At 39.5% G+C, this 27,391-nt stretch overlaps 1 protein-coding gene across 1 annotated transcript in view; it reads right to left on the bottom strand.

Annotated features, from left to right (window-relative positions):
* Positions 1-27,391, bottom strand: part of ZNF521 (zinc finger protein 521) — a 274,456-nt gene that overhangs the window by 30,700 nt on the left and 216,365 nt on the right. The window lies entirely within an intron of this gene.

The following is a 27,391-nucleotide window of genomic DNA, read 5'->3' as shown; positions in this document are numbered from 1 at the left end:
TGAGCCACCCAGGCGCCCTCCAACCTCACTTTTGACTAGTCCTGGATTTTTCTTTATATCTTAGGGACAAGATGATAGAAAAATATTTTGATGTAATAATAATTGCTACATAATGTGAAGAGTTTCTGTTGTTGGATGCCATTATTTTTATGTTGCTTTTGTCCTCATTAAAACCTTCCTGCAATTTAAAATTTAAAGATTATTCCAACTTATTTCAACTTGCAATTATAAGAATTGAAAACCAGTAGCACTAGAATGAACAACCTCACATTTCTTTAGTGTTTTCTAAACTGTTTTAGACACTGTTGTTCTAAGTGCCCACACATGGAAATTAATTTAACAACTACAATCAGTCCCATTTTATAGATGAGAAAAATGAGGCCCGGAGAGTTTAAGTGGTTTTTTTCTGAGTCAAACGGGCAATACTTGGTGGAGCCAGAACTGAACTCCAGGCATCCTGGCCTCAGGGTCCACGATCTTAGCAAATAGGCTCTGCCTTACACCAACTCCCAGATGACTTCTCAGAAAGAGGAAGGGCTGAGAGGCTGCAATTTAACCTAGCTTGTTATCAAGTTATACTTTTATCTTCTCCTATTTGCAGTGATTAAAAATGTTATTAAGGAACATGAGTGTCAGATATTCTCGGTCTAGGGAATGAAAGGCATATTCACACCATGGGGGCAACAAGTCTATCCTCCAAATGTATCTCCTTCCATGCAACACAACACGCACGTGTAAGTCCTTCACCAGCTGATATTACTGGCAACACAAAGGCTCAATTACAAAGTGAATTATTATTAGCTAACTAGGAGTAAAATCACTCTATTTGTATTCCTAATCTTTCTTCTCACACAAGTATGAGTCTTTAGAAGCAGAGGATTGGAATTTGTAAAAAGAGAAGCAAAGCACTAATTAAGCCACCCAGTACTGTCTACATTTCACAAGAGATAAAAACCTACTCTGTATTTGGGTGGCACAGTAAATTCCTTGATTATAATTATGTAAGAAGGAGTTTAATTGTGCATACTGACATGACAAGGGGTTATACAAAAAGCTTTAGGGATTATATAAGATCAAGGGGTTTTCATCTGTTCCTTTCTCTCTCTCTTTTTTTAATTCTAAAGTCACTAACATTTTTCCAAATTTTAGATATTAAGAAATATCAGGAACACAATTTATTGTAGGGACTTAGGTCAGTAAGTTGATCAACAGAAAAACTTGCCAAATTTAAATGTTTTCTATTTCCTCAATGCTGCATACCTTGTGATAAGAAGGTAACCAGGAGTTCAACTTTCATCTTTAAATCGTGTGTTTGGCACAAGAACCAAGATGCGGCCAATGGGTGTGAGCAGATATACACATTTGTTCCAGAATTCTTAACCTTACAATATTTGTGAAGAAACATATATAAGCTGGTTGGCTTTCTAGAGGATAATGACTGACTGTTCTGCGAAAACAAAGTGAATTATGCAAGTTAGAATGATCTTTAATATGATGTTATGTTTCTTGACTCTGAGTATTTTGTTTGGAAAATTAATAGGAGAAATATATATGTGTACGAATACAAAGAAAATGTCATCAATTTTTATTTATTTCCTATCCTGAGAACAGAGAAGTTCTATCCCAAAACATTACATAACCTAAATTTAGTCAAGTGAATTCACAAGAAGGTGACACAAAGTCATAAAGCATTTATGCATTATTAGTGCAGACTTAGTTTTCATGAATCCCATACTTGGTGAAGGCACTAAGTGATAGCAATGTTAACAATAGCTTCCAGCATTTTCAGAACTTTTTATAGTGTAACAGCACATTTTAATATTAAAAAAAAAAAAACATGTTGGGAGTTCTACCTGCCTTTCATTTCTATGTTCATTTCTATGTTAGAGGTCTTTTCCAACAAGTAACTTTTCCTAGCTATTTGAGTAAGATAGAAAATATATCTGAATTACTACACAGCAAATGGTAGATAAGCGAAAGCCAGTGTGCTCTAAGCTAGACAGGGCACACATCTACACATTTCTCCCACCTTTATTAACTTCCCTCCTCATTTTCCCCGTGCTCACACTTGCTTATTTACACAGGGTCGAATGGATAATGAGTGAGAGTGACAGAAGGACCCAGAACACTTTTACCACTGGTTAACAGAACTCATTTTGTAGTTTTTAACCGAAGAAGAGGGCAGAGAAGGTAATGGCAAACTAAGAAAATGTATTTATAATAAGAATTTCAAAAGTTTATCCTTACTCAGAGTCTCTGTTTAACTCAGCTCCCGTACATTCTCTATTTACATTGTGTGGCGAAGAACAGGGTCTTAATTTTCAAAGAAATCCTAAAAAAAATCCTCAGTACTTGGGGATCTACCTTAGGTAAGCCCTGTTTCCTTTCAAAACTGAGCTTCTCTCTTCTTGCTATCTGGTAGGAGGGGGTAAGGAACTGGAAAGTTGCACTGTGGCTTTAATTTAAAGTTGATGTTCATGAGGTGCCAGTATCAACACCTCTGATTCCAGGCAAACTTGAGCCTCAGGCTCAGGATTTTGCCAACGGAGCCACAACCTGCACCTTGTCTTTTTATCTCCCTTCTTCCTTAAGGTGCCAAAATCCTAAAAATTCAATCAAAGTAACCATTTCTGCTCTCCGGAAAGGTAGCAGCTGATAGTAATTGGATAATACAGTCTGACTCATTTATTAAAAAGAGATTCTGAGTCAATTGATTTAATAACCATTACAATATTCCATTAAGGATATAATAGGCTAGTGCAGCCCTATTTTTTTTATTGAGTTACAGAGGAGATCTATGGGTGAAATTTCTAGATTTTTCTTCCCTTTTTGCTTATCTATAGTCTTCAGATTTTCCACAATGAGTATAATTTGCCTTTGTAGGTGACTTTGAAAGTTAAAGACTAAAAAGCACTACCCTCTCTAGACCCTATTAACTACCACACTGAAATTCTGATGGCCAAAAGGTTACATAGGAAATGGGCAATAATATGGAGGACAGAAAAACTCCAGTTCTGGACACTACTAGGCTGAAGAGTATTCTAGCCAAGTACATGTGAGAGCAGAGATTAGCACAGGGAAAGGGAGAAAGAAACAGAGTGTAAATTTAGTCAAATGAATGAGAAGAATATGGAGCTTTCATTATAAACCTGCATCTTTCCAGAACAAAGAGAAAACCCCTGTTTGTTGTGTGCTGGTGGAGGGGAGCATGTGTGCGGCCAGCACTGTTGGTCCAAGGTCAGGAAGGGCAAGAGTGAAGCTGTCACCACTGAGAACATGTTGGAGGCCACCGACTTCCCATCCTGGTCAACCACTTGAAAGCATGACCAAAGATGGCGTGGATATAATTGAGAAATAATTTCCCATGCACAGAAATTTCAGCTCAAATAATTACTTCCACTTGTTAATCTGCATTTAAGTGTGAACATAAATGTAAACAGGAATCGAGTCTACATAGAAGACACTGATGCTAATGTAAATATTTACTCCGCTGTTAAATGTTGCAAAGGAAAAGAGTCTGAATACATAATTGCAATACAACCTCAATGCTTTCGTAGGGAATGTGATGATCATGTCCAAAACTTTGTGCTATAAGAACAAAATCTGTTTATGGGAGGCCAGTTCAAAGGGGAATGATCATTTCTATCTCTCCAATTTATAAAACGTGGACCAACACAACTATTAATCAGCCACCTTTGTAACAGAAAAAAATAATAGTTGCCATTTGGATGCTCAAGCACAACACAAGTTGTAAGCTCCAACATGGCAATTGTAAGCATAACAGAAGACACTGACATTTCAATATAAGCTTTAAACAAGAGAAACACTTTAAGCAGCCTCCAGACTGTGTGTCCCATGTTTATACTCCTTTTCCTTCAATAAAAACAAAAATCTAGAGCAGCTACAAGCAAATGTTCAGTGGTTGACTTACATGCAGCTGTTATCCCAGGAATCACTGGGGGCCCCCTTATATCGTCTTATCAACACTGCAGCCATTACAGAGGACCAATTTGTAACGGTTTATAAGTAGAACTCCTTCTCTTATTTCCCCTCGAGACTGGCCAGAAGGGTCCTCCAGCCTCTTCCACTGCATAAATCTATAGGCTAAAGTCCAAAGATACAAACCCCTCACAGTGCATCATCATGTGGCAGGGGCCATACTTAAAAGCTCTGATCTGAGTGGAAGTACACTCTGCCCTTGGAATCCAAACAGAGGAATCAAATACCCTGCAGTTGTAATTTTTCCAGTTCGAACGCATATACCACTATATCCTTACATATATTTTTAAATCCAAGAAAATTATGCCCTAAACCAATTCCCAACCCCCAACCCTTTACCCTGCTTCTCCTCTTCCCGGAGTTAATTTCCAAGCACACATTTATAAGCTAGCGTTCTGAGGAGTAACAAAGAAAAGCCACACATGACAAAACTCACCCCTCAGCTACACTGGCTCACCCTAGAAACCAGGAGGAGAAAAATAGGCAGACCGTGCTGTAATTTGCCATGCACACAGCCATTGCGTCTCTCTAGGTCCATAGCGCTCAGGCCACTGTGATTTGTTGCGTTCCATGCGGTGCCTACTTCACGCCCGCAACACAAACACACAGAGGTGCTAATTTGGCAACGGAGACTATTACTTAGGCCTCAAGGTCTGCCAGCAGATTAGTCATCAAGCCCCCAAAGTCAGGCCGAATTTGAGAGCCCTGAATATTACGTGAACCCTTCCTTACCCTAGTTAAAAAGCTCTGCTCTGTTCCACTGCACAATGCAATGTGCAAACGAAGACTGACGCTAGCTCCTTCCCGGATTTTCTCACTGGCAGGTATGGGAATGTGTGCCACCATCAGGATTGCTATGCCACACAAGAGAGGAATACGAGATACAAGTGTAAGACGCACTGTAAGAGAGAAAGGGCACTGGGGATACCAGGAGGAAATGAGCACCAGGTGCCTCGACTTTGACTAGCCACACTTGCCACCCTTAGTCAGGTAGCTCGAGAAAAGCAAACTGATACACATCCCGTGTGTCTCAGCCAGAATTTTATTTCAAGGAGCCCTACAAGGTGCAAGGCTGCATTTAACTCAGTCACTCCCTGGTTTTGGCCTATGGTCTTAAAGGCTACAATGCTTTTGGACTTTATAAGCAAAGCCACTGATACCGACACTGTTATTTCCTGTCTTGAACTTCTCATTATCAGCAGGGCTGGAGCAGGAAATGATTCAACTGGGGTAGGCTGCATTGTACCCAGCAGATTTTAAAGAGCCCAGGGGCTGCCTGGAGCCCCATAAACATCAGCAGCTTGGAAACTAGCAGGAGGTCCAGGTGGGCCGGGATGGGAGAGGCAGGCAGTGGGATTTTAGATGCTCTGAGATGCAGTATTGTCCAATTCCTTGGCTACTATTATCGGTCATGGGTATTAGTTATTTGAACATTCTCATGTAGGAAAAAACACTGGAATACTGTTCAAACAATACATAATAAAACAACCCACTAAAAAGTGGCTTCCCTCCACCTGTGGGGACTCAGCAGCGATATTTTGGCACACGTCTGAAATTAAGGATGAGCATGTGGACAAAAGACATCTTTCGAACCTGACCAGTGTGTTGGCACCTCCAGGTCATCAGCCTTTTCTTCTCTACTTTCCTAATCGAAACATGAGCCCGCAGTTGAAGCCTCAGAGAAAACATACAGTGCCAGCAAATAGCTTCAAAGTTAAAAAGCGGGGCTTCAAGTGTTTTCATTTAAGAAAAAAATCAGGTTTTGGTAATGCACTGATAAAATCACTTTGAGCTCCATTCACTCCTCTCCCCAAGAAAAAGTGTTCTTAACTAAGAAAACAAGAAAGAAGCATATGTTTCTCAGTAAAAATACTGTTAGCCCTGGAAAAGGCAAGGGTGGGGAGAGGGTTAGGAGCGAGGACTGCGACCAACTTAAGTCTGAAATACATCCCTTCGATCTGTTTCTGTAGAAAACAGAGAGGCTTTTAAAAAAATTAGTTTGTGATATAAAGCTTTAACTTCAGTATCTGCTGCTGTATTGCACCAAAAGGGATCCAGTTTACTTGAGGTCAGTTTTTCCCCTTCTTTCTGCTCACTTGAATACATGAAAGTAACCTTTATTCTTTTACAAAGTTTTCACCACCTAATCTTTAGTGCTGCAATGTTCACTGCCTTGACAGCAAGTTTCTGAGCACACAACACAGTATAAAAATTTACTTACCTTTTGCATAAAATTAGACATACAATATGATTGGAAATAGCATGTTTCCAATTCAGTAATGCATTTCAGCTCTTGCCTTGCCTATTAAAGAGTGGTGGATGGTAGCCCAGGACATCTCAATACGAGGGAGTGCCAAGCACTGAGTTTGGGGTTATTCATCAATTTGTGCCACAAGGCAAGTTTCAGGAGGGCAAGGACTTTTGTCTGTTTGCTGCACTGATGAATGCCAAGTACCTAAAACAGGACAGGGCTCATAGTTGGGATGCAATAAATATTTATTGAATTTATGGGAAATACACACTTAGCCAGTCCGACATCTAATTTCAATCAGAGCAAAATGCTGAGACTAGCTCCAAAACAATATTTATTATTTATCAATTGTTTTCTTTTTTTTTTTTTTTTTTAAAGATTTTGTCAGAAAGAGAGAGCGCACAAGCAGGGGGAGTGGCAGGCAGAGGGAGAAGCAGGCTCCCCGCTGAGCAAGGAGCCCGATGCGGGGCTCGATCCCAGGACCCTGGGGATCATGACCTGAGCAGAAGGCAGACACTTAACCAACTGAGCCACCGAGGCGTCCCTATCAGTTTTTTAAACGTTTGCTCCATTCCCTTGTACATTAAGCGCCATGTGATGACACATTTGGACTAACCAAATTTACCCTATTTACCCTTGCCTTCATTATTTCCTGAAATACGATAAAAATCCTCTGGTAAATAAAACATTAGCAAAGTATAACTGTCTTATCTGCCAGTTTATCTCTGGCAAGAAACTGATGAGCCCAAACTTAGCCCTCGTTTCAAGAGGAAAAGTGTTATCACGCATTTTATATCTGAAATACAAAAGAAGAACACTGTGTAAGAAGGGTAATTACCTTTTATTTGCCCCAAGTCACAGAGAAGGCTCTGGATCACACATCCATGACCCCATAGTTACTTTTTTAAATGATTTTTATTAATAGTTCTGTATTCTTCTATTACAAAGCTCCATTCTTTTAACTAATTGGTTAAATCAGATGTATGCGTTGATTACACTCTTAGCTTAAAATTTCTCTTGTTTGGTGTTAAATACCTACTGTGAATGCCCTCACATCTGGGACTTCTGGCACTGGTGGGAATAGAGGTACATTTACCTTCGAGTACTGTACGAAAGCAAACCACAAATTGGTAAAATCGAAAGAGGATAGCTCATGCAGCATAAACTAAATGAAACCTGCTTTAAAGTTAAATCTATCAAGAAAACATCTTGGAGGACTGAGACAGTGCAACAGTCAATATTAATTCAGCACGGCGGTGGGTCAGCCACGGGAGCCACACGCTGGACACAGTTCTCATCAGGTATGTGTTCGTGTTGCCATTGCCGGGTTTATGGCAAGGGTCAGAGCCTTTTCTTCTGTTTACCTTCTTCTTCTTGGCATAAAGCCACTAGTTATCTGAAGGAGAAAGTCTCCAAACGCTGAAAAGCTGTTTATCTCTGCTAGAAAGCATGGCTTGCGATTGCTCATCATTTGATTTTAAAACAAAATAAAAACCAAACCAAAACAAAACAAACAAAAGAAATGGAATGAGGTTCACCAGCTTCTGTAAATATTATGGATCTCAACAATCATGGGGTTTTTTTTAGTGCCCACAGGTTCAAGACAAGAAACTAGTCAGGCATTTCCAAAGCTAATTATCTTTCTAGGCAACTTCTGTTATTGACAACTTTTTGCCAAGTCATCTAAGCTGTGGCGTTTCCAATCAGGGTTCACCACAGAAGCACAAGTTAAAGGTGCAATGGGTGGGGTGCAAAGGTATAAAAGGGGCAAGGATCTCAGATCTCCAAGGGACCTTATCCTGCTCCTTCTACTTGGTGGCAGGCAGTATGCAGAAAATCCTAAGCAGCAGTGCAAAAATCACAATACTGCACATTATTTGCAAATGACTCACATTTTTATTGTTCTATTGGTGTGACCTTAGAAACTCGGCCTTGAAGAATAAAAAAGGTAATGGCGCAATAAGTGCAATAAGATTTCTAAAAACAGTTTATTGGAAATGTGCTGTGAAACTTGAATTCTTCTAATCAAACGATGCCACCCCTTAGAGAAATTTTCCTGTGCATTATTAAAGTGATATACTGCAGTACTAGTTAGAGCTCCATAACCTTTAAATTGCCTGATTGTAATTAAGGCCACTAGTTTTATTTAGGAAGGTTCAAGGAGGCTCAATTTAAGTTGGCTTAACTAGTGTGAATTTAATGTCATGCTGCCAGAAGGCAGAGGAGCTCTCTGGCCTGGCTCTTCCGTGGCACATGCAGCTGTGGGGTCATGAATTCTAAATTAAGCCCAGATTTAGACAAACTACAGATATGAGAACGTAGCTGGGTGTGCGCAAACATGCATCCCCACGGTTGCATGTGTGCATCATTCATTCATCCATCCATTCATTCACTGCACTGGCAGTTTCTCCATTTGGGACTCTAAATACATCTGATTATTTATCATGTGCATAGAAGGGGTCTAGAGTCACCCTTAAAGGCATAACGATCACTTTCACTGAAAGGTGAGGCTTAAGAAAATGTCCAATCAGCATTAATGATTTAAAATAAAATGTGCTTGTAACAAAGTTGTGAAGGCAAGAACATTGCTCGCATTATAAAAGAAATCCTAGGAAGGAAAATTTACAGTTAGCTAGATGAGGAGGAAATGACTGTTTGGACAGGGCACTAAATGGAGTGCTGAGCATAACATATAAACTTCACTGAAAGGGCAGCAAATCAAGGACTGAAAATAAAAGGTAAGAGAAAATGAAGGTATTCCACGCACAGACTAGCAAAAGGGAAGAGTAGCAGCAGAAAGAAAACACTTAAGGATTTGACCCATGTTCAAAATTTTACTGGATGTGAACGCAAAAACATTCATCTCTGGATAGAATGCTGGCACTTTTCTGTAGCTCCAACGGCAATAATGATAAATGAATTTCTTTACAGCCAAGTGGCTCAAGCAGCCAACTACGTTACCACTATATAATTAATAACAATAAGCAATTAAAGAGAACAGCAGGTTACAACTATAAGGTGTCAAAATATGTTAGCAAAGGAGAGAGCTGCAACAACACACTTAAAAGAAAAATAAACATACAGTATGTGAACCTACAGACACTCGCTTCTTCCGCACTCTATTATAGATAGCGCTTTTATGCTTAAAGAAAAATAGAGGATGGCATAAAACTACTATAAGGTGATTAACGTCCCTCCAAAAGCAAATAATGCTCCCAAGGCTCAGAGAAATCTGAAAAGTGATATGGGAAACATGATTGTGAGGGCCTGAGAGAGTTGGCTGACCATGATTTGGCGTTATCCCTTTACTAAGAAATATTCTAATAAGTACCTCCCTAAACTGTATTGGTTGGCCCAGATATTTTCAAAGATCGCAGAACATTGTGCTTTTTTATGTAAAATGAAGAAGCAATGAACTAGGAATGCGTAGGGGAAAAAATGAAAGGGTAAATGTTATATAATTGGCTAAATGCTGGGATGTTAGATAAAGGTTAGAAGTGGCCATGGAGACAATCTAATTAGCAACAGACTCGTTTAAAAGATGAGAAAATTGAGACTAGATATAGTAACTGACACACGCATGATGGCAAAGCATTTGGTCATGGTCAGTGCCAGAATTCAGTGTTCTCAAAGCCAATACCACACCATTCCACCAAACCCTCACTTAAAAGAAGTTTCCTCCCTCTTAAGTACAATGATTTAAGTTGTTAGTTAAGCTAAGTAAGTTACTGTCTTTCTAGATCTCTTAGTAATGTGCAATGAGTTCTTTCTATTTCCATGCCTCCTGGGCACCCCTTTGCTCCTGGACAAGACAAAGCCTGAACTTATTCCAGTCCACTTTATCTTCATCCCCTACTCCTCAACTGACTATTGTTAAAGTCTCTCTTGCCCTTGTTGAGAGTGCTCCTCTCCCTTCAGAAGCGAAGAGAAGCGAAGCCTTGACTAATGTACAGCCCCTGTTGGTTATAGAAAGTTAAACTCCCTTTATCTCTAGATTCTGTAGAACAGCTAGGAACACCATTCTTGGTAAAGCGCTTTGGTCTGAGCTGTCAACATGAAAGAAACCCTAGTGATTATACAACCCATGACGCAGAAGGCAACCATGGCTGAATGTTGATGTTTTCTCTCAATGGCCAATAACCTACTGATTTGGTAAAACTGTCTCCTGAAACCCTGTAGAGACTGGGCTTGAGCTTTCCTTTATGGAATTATAATTATTCAGAAACAGACTGATTTCTTCATTCTGTTTTGCCTATATAGCTAATTATACTTCTTTAAGTTCCTGTATCATTCCCTGAAATGGTACTAAACTGAGTATTTGGGAAGAAACTGGAACTGCACGCATATTCCTAAGTGTGTGGCTTACTAAAAAGGTAATGCCATAGTTATGTATGGAAAATAGGTTAGCTCAATATGTTCCTAACCTACTTTTCTCTCTTGGGCATCATTCTGGATACACCAGCACATCTAGGCACTATATGCTGAAGCCAAGATGTTACTGGCATACCAATAAATCATACTCATCTCTATTTCCTTCTGTTTCCTGTCAGTCAAGAGCAACGTAAGTGAGAGATTATTTGTTGAGATGGGAAAAGAGAAGAAAGAGAGGGAGAGGCAGAGAGCGGAAGGAAAGAAGGAAGGAAGGAAGGGAGGGAGGGAGGGAGGGAGGGAGGAAGGAAGGGAGGGAGGTTGGTAGGGAGGGAAGGGGGGAGGGAGGAAGGAAGGCCAAAAGATTTATGTTGTAACAAAGATTTCTGTCTTATTTCTATTTAGCTAGGAAGTATAGTGAAGAAGTACAGATTCCTAGGTGTTTTGTTAGGTCAAAAACCAAAGCTAAAGACTATGAAATGGGCTTAACAAAAACCATGCATTAGTTAATAAGCGTTATCTGTTAAATGAAGAATGAGACATGATAATTCAGGATTGCTCTTTCTTAGATAGCAATTCCTTATATTACCTTCTGCAAAGCTATTAAATATTTCTAAGACTATAATGCCAAATCATAAAGATGCTTTGGGCACAATAAATTTTTAATCCCCTATCTTTATGACAATTTTTCTAAAACCTGAACCAGCTGATTCAAGATCTGTTCTAAAAATTTAAATATTGTATACTGTGTCAATATAAAGAAAGGCTGATAATCTTCTGACCCAAAAGGAAATCTATCGAAAAAAATTACTAAAATATCTATCAATGGCTTTAAACATTTTATATATTTAAAAGGTCTGCTTGGCCCCTGAGTGATGTGATGCAATCAGCATAGAATTCCAATGCTGTCTTGAACAATTTAAGTAGAAATCTAATACTCTACTATAACATATATGTCCTTTCTGAACATAAGTCATATTTAGCTCACTTACCAGTTTCATTCTTAGTAAAGAAAAATACAAAAGTTCAGGATAAAAGGTGACCTATGGTGATGTCTTGGCCTACTCCTCCTTTGCTTTGGAAAAGCAGAAGCAATGTTTGGTTTCTTAAAGACAGAGATTAGCATGAGACTTTTTACATCTGACAGTCTCAAGAAAAGTAAATACTTTGTATAATACTGTAGGGTGGTCACTGTTGGATGAGACAGGAGGCAAACAGTTTGACATGAACCAGCAGCGAAACTTCTCCTTTTCTGAATATTGGAGGAAAGACAGTTCAGAAATTAAAACAAGAGTGAGAAAATACAGATTAGCATTGTATGAATGTGCAAAAAGGAATAAAGGGCAGTAAATATTTTTAGCATATTTTCAACCAGTCACAATAACTGACCATGCAAAGATACTTATGTGAGAAGAATGCCCAGTAACAGAATAAATTGCATTCCTTGGAATGGGAAGAGAAGTTTCCTTAATTAAATATTGGTCCAGCTACTTCAAAGAAATAAAAATAAAATAAAATTTCAGAGAATTAGACATACCTAAGACTGTCACAATACCCTTATGTGCAAGCACATGATCAATGGGCATCTTGACCTGACTAGGTCATTCTGAGCCTCCTTATTCTACCCACTGGCACCCACAATATAGGTGGACACCCCCTCAAAAGGGCACAACCTGAGAAACAAGAACGATACAATTGAGTGATACCCAGGGGACCTCGAGTCTGGCCATCTGTCTTTGAAATGAACATTAGAAATTTTGTGTTAAAGTGATAACAGCAGGGAAATTCCAAATCAAAGTAGTCACTGTGGCCTTAACTCACCCGATTAGGTCTACATATTACCTCATCTACTACAAAAGATCATACTTTATGTTCAGGCCAACATGACTTCCAAGCACAAGAAGTGTCTACACAATGGAGTGTCTACACAATGCCAACTCTGTCCCCACCCCCTTCTGAGAGTCCCTTAAGAAAGAGGCTCTTATCAATGCTAAGTCTATTATGATGGTACATTTTCCTCTCATTACTTCTACCTGAGGATGATTATAAGTCACCTCCATATATTTACATAGCATTTTGTCATTTTCAGAATGTGTGCTGTGGGGGTATACATACTGATTCCCAGTTAATCTGCTTATAAATGGATTGGTCCAGGTAACCCAAATCCTAAGAAGAGCCTAACTAGTTTGCTCGAAGTCACATGAGTAGTTACTGCGAGGAGTGGGCTCCAATCTGAGTCTAGGGTCCAGATTATGGGGAAGAAAAATAATTAAATTTCAACATGTAACCAAGTTTTTAGTTAAATCATCTATGATAATTAGTTTACTAGGTCCCTATGCTTAGGAAGGCAGGAGAACATCCAGTAGCTTGTGCTGATAATACGTGTTTAGTTAAGACAATGAATCACAATAGGGAGAAAAATGAGAAAAATGTACCTTCAGCAGAGACCTTTCTGATTATCTTACTGGCTTATCTTAGTGCCCTTTTCAGGTTTGAGGCCAAACATATGATGCTCTTTCCCTTTTAGGTTATTTTCAAATTCATCAAGATTGAGTTCAAAACTTGGCATTCAAAAACCTGATGAATTCTTGAAGAAATAACATATTTCAATTTTGCTGGTATGGGTTAGAAACCCGATATGATTCATTTTATTAAGTAAATCTGTTGTTGAAAAACCAAAAAAAAAAAAAAAAAGTCATTATTTTCAAACTGTGTGAAGCAAGGCAGAGTCATTTGTTTCTCAACAAATAGTACCAATTACAAAAGCTGTTTTCTCTTCCTCATGTGGAGGTTTTCACATAGACCGTTAAATATAACTTACTGAGTTGATTTGGAAAATACCAAGAAAACCGTATACTGTGCAGCTCAAATGATTGGAGCTAACAAAAACAAACAAACCCTCCCTGGCCCCCAGAAATGTAAATAAAAAGTTAGATTTCCCTGTACTACATTTGATTGCATTAATTGATGTTTAAAAAAAAATCTGTTGAAAATAAAGCCCAGCAGTAGCATTTTTCTCTCCTAAATCACAATAGCAGCACATTACAAACATTACCAAAAGGTCCCCTGGTACGATTCTGAAGTTCCACTCTGGCAGTAAATGCATATGGGCTGTGAGTTCTCCGCTTTCATCTCTACCCACCCCAAATACGCAAGAAAGCAGGTCACAAACGCAATCGAGCCTCTTTGCATGTGCTTATAAATATTAATTTCCGACGAATACTCAGAGACGGGACGGTCAGCCACTAAATCCTGTTTCATTTCTAGAAAACAGACACCTTCTTGTAAAATAGGTTTTGAGCTCTGATAGTAGGCGGCTCGCTCCTACTGGGTCCGGTTTGTAATCCGGACTTGGTAGGCCTGGCATACCAGCCAATGCAGACCTCTACCAGGGGCTTCCATTGACTTCGCTGCCGCGGGTAGAAGAGGTCGTCTTTATAAAAGTCACCACAGACATTGTCTGCAAAGCCTCTCTTCCCATGTCCCATGGTAGAGGGATTTTAGAAACTCAAGCTTTGGAATCCCTCGCTAGGGAGTGAGCTGCCCAGCCCTGCCCCTGACAGCTGTTTAATCTCACCTATCATCTTGCCTTTGCCCGTGGGTCCAAAGGGGCCACCAAGTCCCTACCCCATGAGGCTGTGGGGGGGGGGGGGGACACAACTGGGATCCTCTTTATGGAGTATCTAGCCCAACGTCTGGCCTATAGTAATTACTCTGCAAGTATCAATTATTATTTCTGTTACTCGGCATCAAAATGGTTGCTCCATTTGTTGAAATATTTTATATCAAGTGTTTTAACTCTTTAGACTTTGTTGATTGCTTTTGTTCCCCTGTATTTCTCCTCCCCTCCTCCACAGAGGAAAAAGGGAGAGGGAAGATGAAGAAGAAGCAAGAGTGTGTGGGGCACAGAGGAGTGCCGGTTTCAGTGTGTTTAGACAGAAGAGCAAGGGGACGTCAGAACTCCGTGGAGGTTGCTTTCTCTTCTCTGGCCAGAGCAGTTCTGCGTCTTGTAGGACTTGAGAGGTGGACAGGGGCAGAGACACTGAGAAGGCTCAGCAGAGGGCTGTTGGTGGGACTGGGAAGGTAGGCACGGCCTTCGGAACCATGGGGCTTGTCTTCCCAGCCTTCCCTGCTCCCGGACATTAGCAAGGGCTGTCAAGAGCATGCGTAGCCTTGGTCAGGTTCCTAGACATGTGGGATTCTTTGGGCAGATCCAGCAGAGAACTTTTGTTAAGTTTTTTAATGTAACCCAGACACGTTAAAATCTCAGCATATGGTAATGATAAACTTTAAAACAATACCCAGAAGATGTTAATGCTCTTAAATTCTCCACTTTTGAAAACCTCTTCCTCTTGAGGCATTGCCATAACAATACTGGCTATTGTTTTTCTCCTTCATCCTTCTCGTCTTCTTCTCCTCAACCCAACTGTGCATGTTATATGTGGTGGGGGTGCGGGGGGAGAGTAATGATTTAGAAAATCTATCAGCATATTTGTTGGGATGACAGAAAATTAGTTCCCAAATGAGGAAGAACAGCACAGCTTATGTGGAAAAAACTGTCACACCATTTGCTGTTCCTCAGGCCTTAATCCCTAGCCAAGTCTTTTCCTCTTTCCCTCAGAATTCATTTCTCCTATAAATTCCTACCCTACTTTATAAGATTCTTAGGACATTTACCACATTCTCCCCCATAGCATAAAGACATACCTTCTTTCCCCTACCAAATAATTCCGTCTTGATTATCCTCCTTATCACTTACTAGGTTTCTTCTCAAGACAACTCTTTTCTCCTTGTTGTTAGAATGATGAATGGAAGGAAGGAGACAAGAAAGGAAGGGAGAGACGGAGGGAGGGAGGAAGGAGCCAGCTATGGGAAACCATTGTGCTGTGAGGGATTTTTGAGTCCACCTCTGGCCTGGGTAGGAGTAGATGGCTGGCTCTTCTTTGTATCCCCAAACAATTCAGCACATAGCAAAAGAGATCTTTTCAAATTCCCACCAGTCCTCAGCCAGTGACATGCCTCTTGCCTAACTTTACTACTTTTGATCAGCCCCAAAGTTACAAAATAAAAACAGTTGTGTGTTGAGCCCTCTCCTCTATACTTATTTCTATCTAAAACATAATAATGTTTTCCCCTTTTCTAGCGGGGTCTACTTATTGCCTGCTAGTGTTCTGGTCAACTTCATTTTCTCTTGACAAGCAGAAAAATGACGGTCAGGCGCTGCCCTCTACATTCTAAGGCTGCTACCGTTTTCTAGGTATGGACCTCTGCTGCGTCCTCCCTACACGTTTTTTTTCTTTTACATTTTTACGTTTCCAGCAGAAAGAATGGAATAAAAAGAATGATCATAACAAGTACTTTCAATGCTACTGCACTGCACACCCTGTCCCTACGAATCTGTGGGCAATCCCAGTTTTCTTTCTTTAGGATGCTACCTCACTGTAACGTCTAGAAATCAGAATATATCAGAAGTCACTGAGTTTAAAAAAATTCTGAGGACTAGTCTGATTTTAAAAACTGAGTTAACAGCTTCTAGAGAAAACAGATTTCAAAACTTGAGGGTGAAATATCTGCATTGGGCATGGGCCCTACACTAGCCCCTCAAGACTTTCGCCCTCCTACCCAAGTGGCGTAAGATCTGACCAACTGTGCTCAGGAAAAGGGACACCCTTGGTCAGCTGGTGAACAATGAGTGGACAAGAAGCAGGTGCACAGCACCCTGGGTGCCAACGTGATGCTTTCCCTTGACTTAGGGGCTAACCTCCCCATCCATGAGCCTTTCCGACTCCCGCTTTCCCAGGCACAGGCTTGGTCTTCTCATTAGCAATGAATTCCCCACCTCTGCGAGGAGCACAGATGTCAGGCGAGCCTGACCCAATATCTGGCTGATCAGATGCTGTTTACTTTCCTAAGCCCGAGGTTTTAGTGCATCTTGAGACGAGGCAGTGGGATTCTTCTCCGGCCCTCCTAGTTGGGGGGGAAGCAATGGAATGCACAAAAGGCCCACGGATGGTCAGAGCCCCCCAGCCACAAATCTGTGTTAGGCAAGGGCTGCTGCTATGGGAAGCCTTCCTGAAGGACAAAGGGTCCCGACTGCTTCTCTGCAAACAAAATCTGCAGGAGGCTCTGGTACCCCGAAACAGCAAGGCCTGCGTTGACACATCCAGCCCAGGGCAAACGGCCCACTCTCCTGTCCTCTTCGGAAACGGTTCTTTGTATGGAATTAAATAAGTAAGTGCGTGCATGTCTATGTGTGTGCGTACATACGTACAAACAGGAAATGAATCTCTTTAGTAATTTGAAGAAACCATCTCAGCTCATACATGAGGCAGTCGTTAGGGGCCTGTGACAAAGAGGCCTTGGGTTTTCTCTTTACCTTTGATCTACATTATAAAACGTTAACGCCCACCCCAGCAGAGCCCCTTCCAGAAACACACCCTTTCTCTAAAGGTTTACCCCTGCCCGCTCCAACTTCCACTCAGGCTCCCCGTTCCTGGTTAAGTGCTGACTTTGAGCTCATGCCCAGAAGCGCTGATGTTTTTAAACAGGGCTAAGCTCAACTGCTAAATAGAATTTATTGATGATAAAGAGCACAGCAGAGATTAAATTGTGGCAGTTTAATAATAAACACACTCCTATCCTCTGCAGCTTGACATTATGCATATACTTAGCGTACGAAACTTAACTCCAAGTGTTTTGTCTATAGCAGGTAATATGGGGTGGGGGCAGTGGCCACAGAATCTATAATTTTGTGTTGATTAGGTAGGAAACAACCGCAAGCACATATTTTGATATCTCTATTAACAGCCTGTTCATGTCTAACTGCAAAACTTGGTTGTACTTCTTTCCCCATCTTTGCCCAAGACAGACCAGTAAACACAATTCCTCTCTCTATAATTAGCCTTTTCTCTGAGGGCCCTGAAGTAAGTCTGCATGCCGTAGATTTAATATCCAGCGCTATATCCATATGTGCTGCCCTTGCCTGGTCCCAGAGCATATAAACTCCCCTATTAGCAGCCTTGACTGCTTAATTATGCAGATTTTTTTTGTACCCGCCTGCCTGTAAAATTACTGTGTCTAACCTTTTTTTTTTTTTTCCTCTTTGCACCATGCTGGCCATTCTAATGAAATCGGCATAGGGGAAAGGGCCTGATTTGCAGTTATGGAGGCTGGATCGCCCTGGCAATCTGTCCTTAGTGGGAGTTACAAAAGGAAGTCAAATGCCTTCATCTGGTTCTACCCTATCATCCCCAAGGTGATTGAGTTCACTTCCCGATGCTTCCCAAGTTTTCCTCAGGCTGTCCAATCAGCACGTCCACCAGGGAGCCCAGTCTAGCTTGCAACAGTCTCTGTATCTAGTTACAGCCCCACCAGGGACAGTCAACCATCCACCCCCAAGCCTTCAGATGAAAACCTTTTCTAACAAGGCCGCCCAGCGCCAATGAAATAACACACATCTGCATATCCACTGGGTCCCATGTTTCTTGTGCTCATGGATTATGTATCTTGCAGCCTCTAATAAAGAAATGCAGTTCTTTGTTTAATGTTTATCTTGTGCTTGTTAAGCAAATGCTAATGTTGTATCAGAATGCTTTAGTGCTATTTGGGTTTTTGGTGATTTACTACAAGACAATCTGCTGTGAAGTAAATTTAGAGAGAGGGAGAAAAGGGGAAAAATCATTCTGGTTGAAAGGGAGAAAAAGAAAAAGCCTTGACAGAAAAATCAAGGAAAAAGGAATGAGACGGCGTAGGGAGAAAGAGGAAGTGAGAGCGTACTCAAGAGACCGAGCAAAGCCCGCGACGGGGAGACAGACAGGCGGCAGAGGGACAGACACACACAGACACATCCGTGGGGGTCTGGCAGGTGGGGGGAGAGCAGGGCCTTATAGAAATCCCCTAGCCCCAGGCTGACATACCCACTTTATCACTGGACAGTCTCAGACGCGAAGCTAGAGAATAAACTGAGTACAATTTCCAAAAGGGATGACATGATAACTTCCCCTTCAGTGATAAGGTAAACAGTGTCCTGAAGGGTAAACAAAAAATAAAAAAGCCTTTTTTTTGTTGTCTGCCTTTGTGCCCTGATGGTTAGCACTGTGCACTGTTATTCACAGACCACAGGGAAGCCCTAAATTTAATTGTTCATGCCTAGCTCTGCTAGAAATAGGCAAAAATAATCAGAACCTCCCTCCTCCCAATTTCAGGGAGAGGTGGGGGTTGGGGGAAAAGAAAAGAGGGTGGCAGCTTGAAAGCTGATGAATGAATGCCCTTTATTTATCCTTTGGCAAGATGGGATATGGATATCCACAGTGCAAACCTTTCCCGCCTGCTTTCCAATGCTTGCAATCCTGTTAGGAAAGAGGATGTCATTTTTATACTGAGAGATCACACATTTCCTCCCTCTTCGCATTTTTGATAGGAGAGATCAAAGTGCAATTCACGAAAAATGAAATTGGGAGTCCTATATATTTTATAATTACAGTGATTATAATTTCTCGAGAAATTGTGAGGTTAATGAGGTCTTAGACATCTGTGTTTTACAATATACAAAGACTAATTGATAACAGATAATTATCTTGCAATATATACAAATATGGAATCACTGTGTTGTATACCTGAAACTAATATAATATTTATATGTCAAGTACATCTCAATGAAAAAAAAATGGGGTAATGATGGAGAGAACAGAAAGGTGGGTAAGATAAATACTTTGCTCAGGAGGTATACTTGTCACAAATCACAGGCTTTTCCTTTCTCTTCTCTCTGCATTTCACAAAATAAATCAATACATTTCCAAAAGGATGAAAGACTCTAAGTGGATAAATGAAAAGCAAACACCTACCATACAAATACACACTCTGTCAAGTGAAAATTACATCCGCGCAGAAGAATGCCATGTTAGCTTTCTTCTTGGGTAAACATCTCTATCCTTAACACACTATAGAAGCTGAGGATAAATGTAGTCTTCATGATTAATACAATTAATTTTAAGTACTCCGGTTCTTCGGAAATACCTCAGTGATGGCACAGAAGTTTCCATAAAAAGCGTTAGCTACGGCTTCAGAAAACGTATGTGCACCATACTACTCTTTTCTTTGCTGAAAACATTTTTTAAAGGCTTGTTTCATTTTTCTCCTGAACATTATTCTCTTTGATGACTTTGCTATTTTCTAATGGTGCTCTACTGATACAGAAAGGCTGAACTCAAAGCCCTTGGTAGGCCAATGGAAGAGAGTAGAACGGGCAGTGAAAGTATCCATTTGCTACATGAATAACTGGGAATCTAAAGTCTGGGATTCTCAAAAGTACTGCCTCTTAAGTCACGTAGGACTCTCTGTAGAGCATGAAGCCTAATTACTACCAGTGGGCATAATTTGGGGATGTGACACTTGTGCTCTGGGGTCTGACCAGAAGGAATCAACATACTTCCATGATTTCATTTCACTAAATAACATGATCACGACAGACTTCATTTAGGCTCAAAGCAAAACCTACTGCTGAAAGGTCTCTCTTCCCATTGTCTTGGCCACTTGGTCCCTATTGGGGGCTATTATTAGAATTGGAATTTAATGTATCTCTTTTCCCCTTTAAATTTAACAGAGGGTCAAAAAAGACAGAAAAAGGAAATCAATGGCACATTTCATTCGTTGGTTCTTATAGCAATGGCAGGCTGTGAATCATGGGGCTTTGCTATTCATAAAATATCACAAAAGCTCTCCAAATAATAAATAAAGGCAAAATATGCATGTTTGGATCTGTCCTCTCGGTGACTTGTAGGACATCCCATTCTCTATCACTGAATTCACATTATACTCCCATGAGGTAGCTGTGCCCTGTGCATTATACTCTCCATTATATACTTAAGAAGACAGAAGTAATAAAAGACTGAAAAATGTCCCTCAGAAAGGAATGTTTAATTCCAGATTTCCTGCCTTCCCCGGGGTGTGGGGTTGGGGGAGAACTCAGGCTGCTCGAGAGCCAGGTGCCTCTATGGCGACAGCTTGCTTTGAGGGGGAACTGGACTCCAGTGGGTTTTCAAAGAGCTCCACCTCACCTCCTTTGCCACAGTAATGTCAGCAATGCTCTATCATCCTGACCTAGACACCCGAGCACTCGACGCAGTATGTTTTCAAAGATAAGCACTTAGGATTTAGGTAGTGAAAAGACCAACGTGAATACAACTATATTTTCACTCTGGAACTTTAGTGACCAGGGTGACCCAAGGGCAATGGGTGACTGGGGAGATGTGACGTTGTGGAAGTTTCCAGCAGCATGAGAATACTGCAGCTCCAGATGCTAAGACTTTTAGGCACTCCATGGAGAACAGGCTGTAGATTAGTGGCATTACCCACAAGCCATGCTAAATGATCCCGGAGTCCTCTGAAATGCTGTTGGAACAGAATCCAGGGTTAGAATAAGACAATGGGTTTTTTGGGGTGGGGGACTAGAATGACAAAATGATTTCCTTGGAGGATGACAATTAGACTTAGAAAATGGGTTGCATGGGGGTTTAGAGAGATTCCAGTTGAGTGAACTTCTGAGAACTACTTTAGTAAAAAAAACACACACCCACAAAACCAAAAGAACTAACAAAAGGCAACCCTTAAATCTCAATTTAGAATGATAGGATACATTAAAACCTATATTTTCAGGAACCACCTTACACACAGATTTTCTAAGACTTGTGGGATGGAGGTTCCACTTTGTATTAGCATAATAAGCTCTCATTAGAATGAACTTCCTGCAGATAGCAACTATAAATTCTGGAAAAAAAAAAAAAAGCCAACCAATTAACCTGAAGGCATTGGCATGTGAATAAAAGCAGGCAGAGTCTGGAGAGAGTCAACACTTGGAAGAAGGAAATAACACAAGATGAATTTTCTAGTTTTGATAGATTTTAGCTGTACATGGATGCTAAGAGTCCAATAGAAAACCATAGTATTTTTGGAGAATTTGAGGCAAGCATAGCCACTAGAAAGTAAGGGGAAAACCTTGGAAAGAGCCTGCAGGGGGTGGGGACAGCACAATTCTGTGTAAAACCCTGCTCAAATCTCTGGCTGACTTCCGAACCATACAAGTGCAGAACTGACTGCAAACAGCTCAGTTAAGGAATTTTTAAAGAAAAACAACAAAAAACTGAACTGACATTTGAGCTACAGTCCAAGAGGTAGAGTTTGCAGTTTGTGTCCAATCAAGTTACTTGCCTCGTAAAACAAAACTATCCACACTCTGAAAGAATAGAACAGAATCCAGAGTATCTACAGCGTAATACTTACTATGTCCAAGATACAATTTTAAATTACTGGGCATACAAAAAAGAAAAATGTGACACATTTTCAGGAGAAAAAGACATCAACTTAGATATTAGAATTAGCATCTGAGGATTTTAAAGCAGCCATTATACCTATGCTCAATGATATAAAGGAAAATATACTCCTCATGAATAAAAACAAAGGAAATCACAACAGAGGAAGAGAATCTATAAAAAGCTACCAAATAGAAATTTCAAAACTGAAAATTACAACTTATTAAGTAAAACAACCACTCTATGGACTTGAAAGCATAAGGAATATGATAATGGAAAAAGTCAATGGATATAAAAATAGATCAATAGAAATAATTCATTCTGAAGAGCAAAATGTTGAAAGGAATGAACAGGGGCAGCTGAGTGGCTCACTCAGTTAAGCATCTGCCTTTGGCTCAGGTCATGATCCCAGGGTCCTGGGATCCAGCCCTGCATCGGGCTCCCTGCTCAGTGGGTAGACTGCTTCTCTCTCTGCCCCTCCCCCTGTTTGTGCTTTCTCTCCCTCTCTCTCTTTCTCTCTTTCAAATAAATAAAGTATTTAAAAAATTAAAAAGAATGAATAGATCCTCAAGAATCTGTAGGGCAATATCAACACATGGTAATTGTGGTACTAAGGAGAGGACCAAGAGAATGATAAGAAATAATAGTTTAAGGAATAATTACTGAATACTTCACAAAATTAGTAAAAGATACAACTCTACAGATTCAAGAAGCTTAGCAAACTTTAAGCAAGCCAGATTTAAGCAAGCCAGATATAAGAAAGCCAGATTAGCATATCCTGAAAATCAAGATAAAGGGAGAATCTTAAAAGTGGCCCACAAAACAAAATAAAACAAATAAGCCCCCCCCCCAAAAAAACATATTATATAGGGGAAAACAATGACAAATGACCTCTAGCTTCTCACTAGAAACAACAGAGCCCAGAAGATTGTGGACCAACACCTTCCAGGGACTCGAAAGAAGAAGAAAACTCTCAACCTATAATTCCATATTTGCAAAAATACACTTTAAGAAGAAAGGTGAAATAAAAATATTTGTACATAAAAAAACACAAAAAATATGCTGCTAGCAGAACTGAGCTACAAGGAGTGCTTCTTCAGGCTGAAGGGAAATTATACCAGAAGAAAACTTGCACCTTCAGAAAAGAATGCAGACCCTCAGAAATAATAAGTATCTGGTTAATACACAAAAACTTTTCATTTATTTTATATATACTTGCTTACTTAAAGTAGATATTACAACATTGTCTTGTGGGGTTTATTATATATGTAGATATAATACATATGAAATCTATATCATAAATGGATTTATACTGCTACAAAGTTTCTACATTTTATGTAAAATGGTGAGATATTAACGTGAGATAGACTATGAATAGTTAAGGAGGCATACTGTAATCCCTAAAACTGCAACTAAAATAATAGAACAAAGAATTGTAGCTGAAAAGCCTACAGATGTTCATCAGGGATACTGGCCTGTAGTTTTCTCTTTTTATGCTTTGACTGGTTTTGGTATCGGGGTAATGCTGGCTTCATAGAATATATTTGGAAGCTTTCCTTCCTCATCTACTTTTTGGAATAGTTTGAGGAGAATAGGTATTAACTCTTCTTTAAGTCGTTTGGTAGAATTTACCTCTGAATCTATCCTGGACTTCTGTTTGTTGGGAGTTTTTTGGATTACTGATTCAATTTCATTACTAGTAATTGGTCTGTTCACATTTTCTATTTCTTCCTGATTCAGTTTTAGAAGATTGTATGTTTCTAGGAATTTTTCCATTTCTTCTAGATTGTCCATTTTGTTGGCATGTAATTTTGTGCAGTATTCAGATAAATTATAATGGAATATAAACAAGTATTCACACAATCTAAAAGAAAGCAGGAAAGGAGGAAAAGACAGTAGTAATAATAATAATAAAAACAGAGAGAGCATGCATATACAAATAAGAAATGGTAGGCTTAAATCTAACCATATTAATACTTACATTAAATTATAATGGTCTGAACATCAACTAAAGGCAGAGATCGTCAGAATGAATAAAGAGGAAGCTCCAACTTGATACTATCTACAAGAGATCCTCTTTATATATGAAGGCTGAGAGGTTAAAAGTAAGTGGATTGAATGAATACATAACACATATAGAACAAGCACAAGGATGTTAGAGTGACTGTCTATATTAAATAAGTTTTAAGATAATACTGCCAGAGTTAAAGAAGGATATTTCATAATGAAAAATGGGTCACTGATCAAGAAGATATAACAATCATAAATGTGCATGCACTTAAAAAGAGCTTCAAAATATATCAAGTAAAAGCTAACTGAATCTAAGAAAAAAATAGACAAGTTTACAATTACAGATGGATATTTAAACACCTTTCTCAGCAACTGATAGAACAGCTAAATCCCTCATCACCAGTGACATAGACCATCTGAACAACACTCTCAACCACCTTGACCTAATCTACAGCTATAGACCCTTATATTCAATATCTGTAGAACACACCTTATTTTCAAGGGCACATGATACATTCACCAAGATTGCCCTTATGTTCACCCCTAGAACAAGTGTCAATAAATTTAATAGTATGCTACTTAATCATAATGAAATTAAAGTAAAAATTAATAACAACTGATATCTAGGAAACCTCCAAATATTTGGGAATTAAAAACACACTTCTAAATAATCCATGGCTTAAAAAAAAAATCTCAAGGGAAATTAGAGTATATTTTGAACCGAAGGTTACTGAATATTCAACATTTCAAAATTTGTGGGATGCAACTAAATCATTTCTTAGAAGGAAATTTATAGATTTAAATGCTTGTGAGAGAAAGGAAAAACAGAGTCTAAAACTAATGACTTAAGTTTTATCTTAAGAAACTATGAAAAGAAAGACAAATTAAGCCTAAAATTAGTATAAGGAAGGAAATAATAAAGATAAGAACAGAAATCAAGGGCACCTGGGTGGCTCAGTCATTAAGCGTCTGCCTTCGGCTCAGGTCATGATCCCAGGGTCCTGGGATCGAGCCCCGCATCAGGCTTCCTGCTCAGCGGGAAGCCCGCTTCTCCCTCTCCCACTCCCCCTGCCTGTGTTCCCTCTCTTGCCGTGTCTCTCTCTGTCAAATAAATAAATAAAATCTTTTAAAAAATTAAAAAAAAGAAAAGAAATCAAATAGAAATAGAAGCCAAATCATAGGGAAAATTAATGAAATCAAAAGTTGATTCTTTGAAGAGATCAGCAGAATTAATAAACTTATTTAGACTCACCAAAAAAAAAAAAAAAGGATACAAATTACCAATATCAGGAATTAAAGAGTATCACTACTGATCCTGTGAATATTTAAAAAACAAGAAGAGAATATTATGAACAACTTATGCCAAGAAATTTGACAGAAAATTAAGCAGAAAAATCTGAGCAGCCACCTTTTATTTATTAAAGAAATTGAATTCATTAAATGAAGGAGGAAGGAGGGAAGGAAGGAAGGAAGGAAACTAAACTAACTCCAGGCTGAGAGGATTTCATTGGTGAATTCTAATATGCATTTGAGGAAAAATAACACCAATCTTAAACTCTTTCAAAAAATCTTTTATGAGGTCAGAATAATTCTAATACCAACTCTGAAAAATAACTTATAAAGCTTGTTGGACTGGTCTACATCCAAAATGAAATCATTATAATCACATTAATATACTAAAAGGGATATTGAAGGAACAAAAAAATAAAGGAATGAAAACTAACCGGAATATTTCACCCTTTCTTATTCTTATCCCTGTATCTATTTAATAATAAATAGATCAACCTCTTTAGAATTGAAAACTGATCTGTGCACAAATGCCTTGGGCTCTCTTCTCATTTTTGGAGCAGTGTCTCCTCATTAGGCAGGTATGTTTACCTCCTGTGTGCAGGGAGCCACCGGGGGTGGGGTGGAGGGCAATATAGCACAGCCCTGCTTTGCTCAAGGAGGCAGTAAGAAACCTGACTCTGGTCACAGGTCACTTACACATTCAAGTCTGTAGTAAAATTTATTGGAAATAAAATTCATATTTTGGTCAAAAACTATATATATATATATGTGTGTGTGTATATATATATATATATATACACACACATACACATATAATTTCACTAAATTTGTTTTCACTTATCCCCTAAAAAAGAAAATAGAGTGAAAGGGAAGAAGGAAACTTTTAAATATTTTTAGAAGACATGAAATACCTGCAGGTGGAAGTGGGAAACAAAGAGTCTAGTAACTATTCCCCCTGTCCCCACATGGGTATGGGAGAGGCAGTGAAGGACAAAGTAACACTGAGAATTATTAGGGGACAATATTTCGAGACGTTCTACCAAACAAGCAGAAAAAGTATTCGCAAATAGCGCAGAATGTAGGTGTTTTAAAGAATGGAGGAGTTTATAAATGGAATGTCAGGGTGACAGAAAGCCCTCTGTCCCTTCCCTGGCCATTCCAAGTGCCTGGCTTGGGCTGATGGTACAGAAATATCTTCTCATCATTGGAACTAAGATCTTGCTTTGTAACCTTGCTTTGTAGCTTCCTGCTATAACTCAGTGGTGGTCAATGAGCATTTAAGTAGTAATTGTTCTGGTCCAGGTAGAATAACAGGAACCATATTTACCTGAAACAGTAACTAAGACAATGGACAAATTAGATGAAACACCATTTTTAAGACATTGGACATGAGGCAGTGCAGGACAGTGACCTCTGAGGGAGAAAAACGTGTTAGGTGAGTCCCAAATTGCCCAGTCTACTGTATGAGCCGTTTTCACATGTGGGGAGGGGAAACCAGGGTGAACCTGGAGGTCTTCCTCAGCTGGCAGCCCACGGGGTCTAAGCCACAGCTCCTAAAGCTGAGTTCCAGAGAAGAGAGTACTGAGGATCTGCAGGGGTTCCTCTCTGAGTCTTATGCTGAATGTTGATCTACACATGCATGTGAAGAAGCTACCTGAAGCCAGGGAAAATCCTTCCTGAGAGAAGCAGAGAGAAAATTTCCCACAGCTCACACAAGGCTGTGGTCTTACAAGTCAGAGCAGAAAACCTCTTGCTTCAATGTCCTCACTGCATTGAGTATTCAGAAAGGTATTAGCTCGGTAGTGGGGAAAAATTTTGCCCTAAATCAATGGTTGCTCTGGTCCCACAAACATACATACCTAGATACATAAATGCCTTGAAAGGATCAAATTTTATCAAGTAACTTAAATGCTTCCCAGAACAAAGTTCCAGAATATTTATATAAATACAAAAATACCTAGAACTTACCAAGGTAAAATTCACAATATCTGACATTCAGTAAAAAATTAATAAGCATACAGGAAAATGTAATCTATAAGCCAAAGACAAAAGCCAACAGACAAAGATATGTCACAGATGATAAAATTAGCAGACAAGGACATTAAAAAAGTGATAACTATATTCCATGTGTTCAGTAGGTGGAAGAAAGATTGAGCATACTTAACAG

Source organism: Neomonachus schauinslandi, chromosome 14, assembly GCF_002201575.2.
Source record: "Neomonachus schauinslandi chromosome 14, ASM220157v2, whole genome shotgun sequence".
Lineage (NCBI taxonomy): Eukaryota > Metazoa > Chordata > Mammalia > Carnivora > Phocidae > Neomonachus > Neomonachus schauinslandi.
Note: the sequence above shows the minus strand (reverse complement) of the source record. Positions and strands in the feature narration are given on the sequence as shown.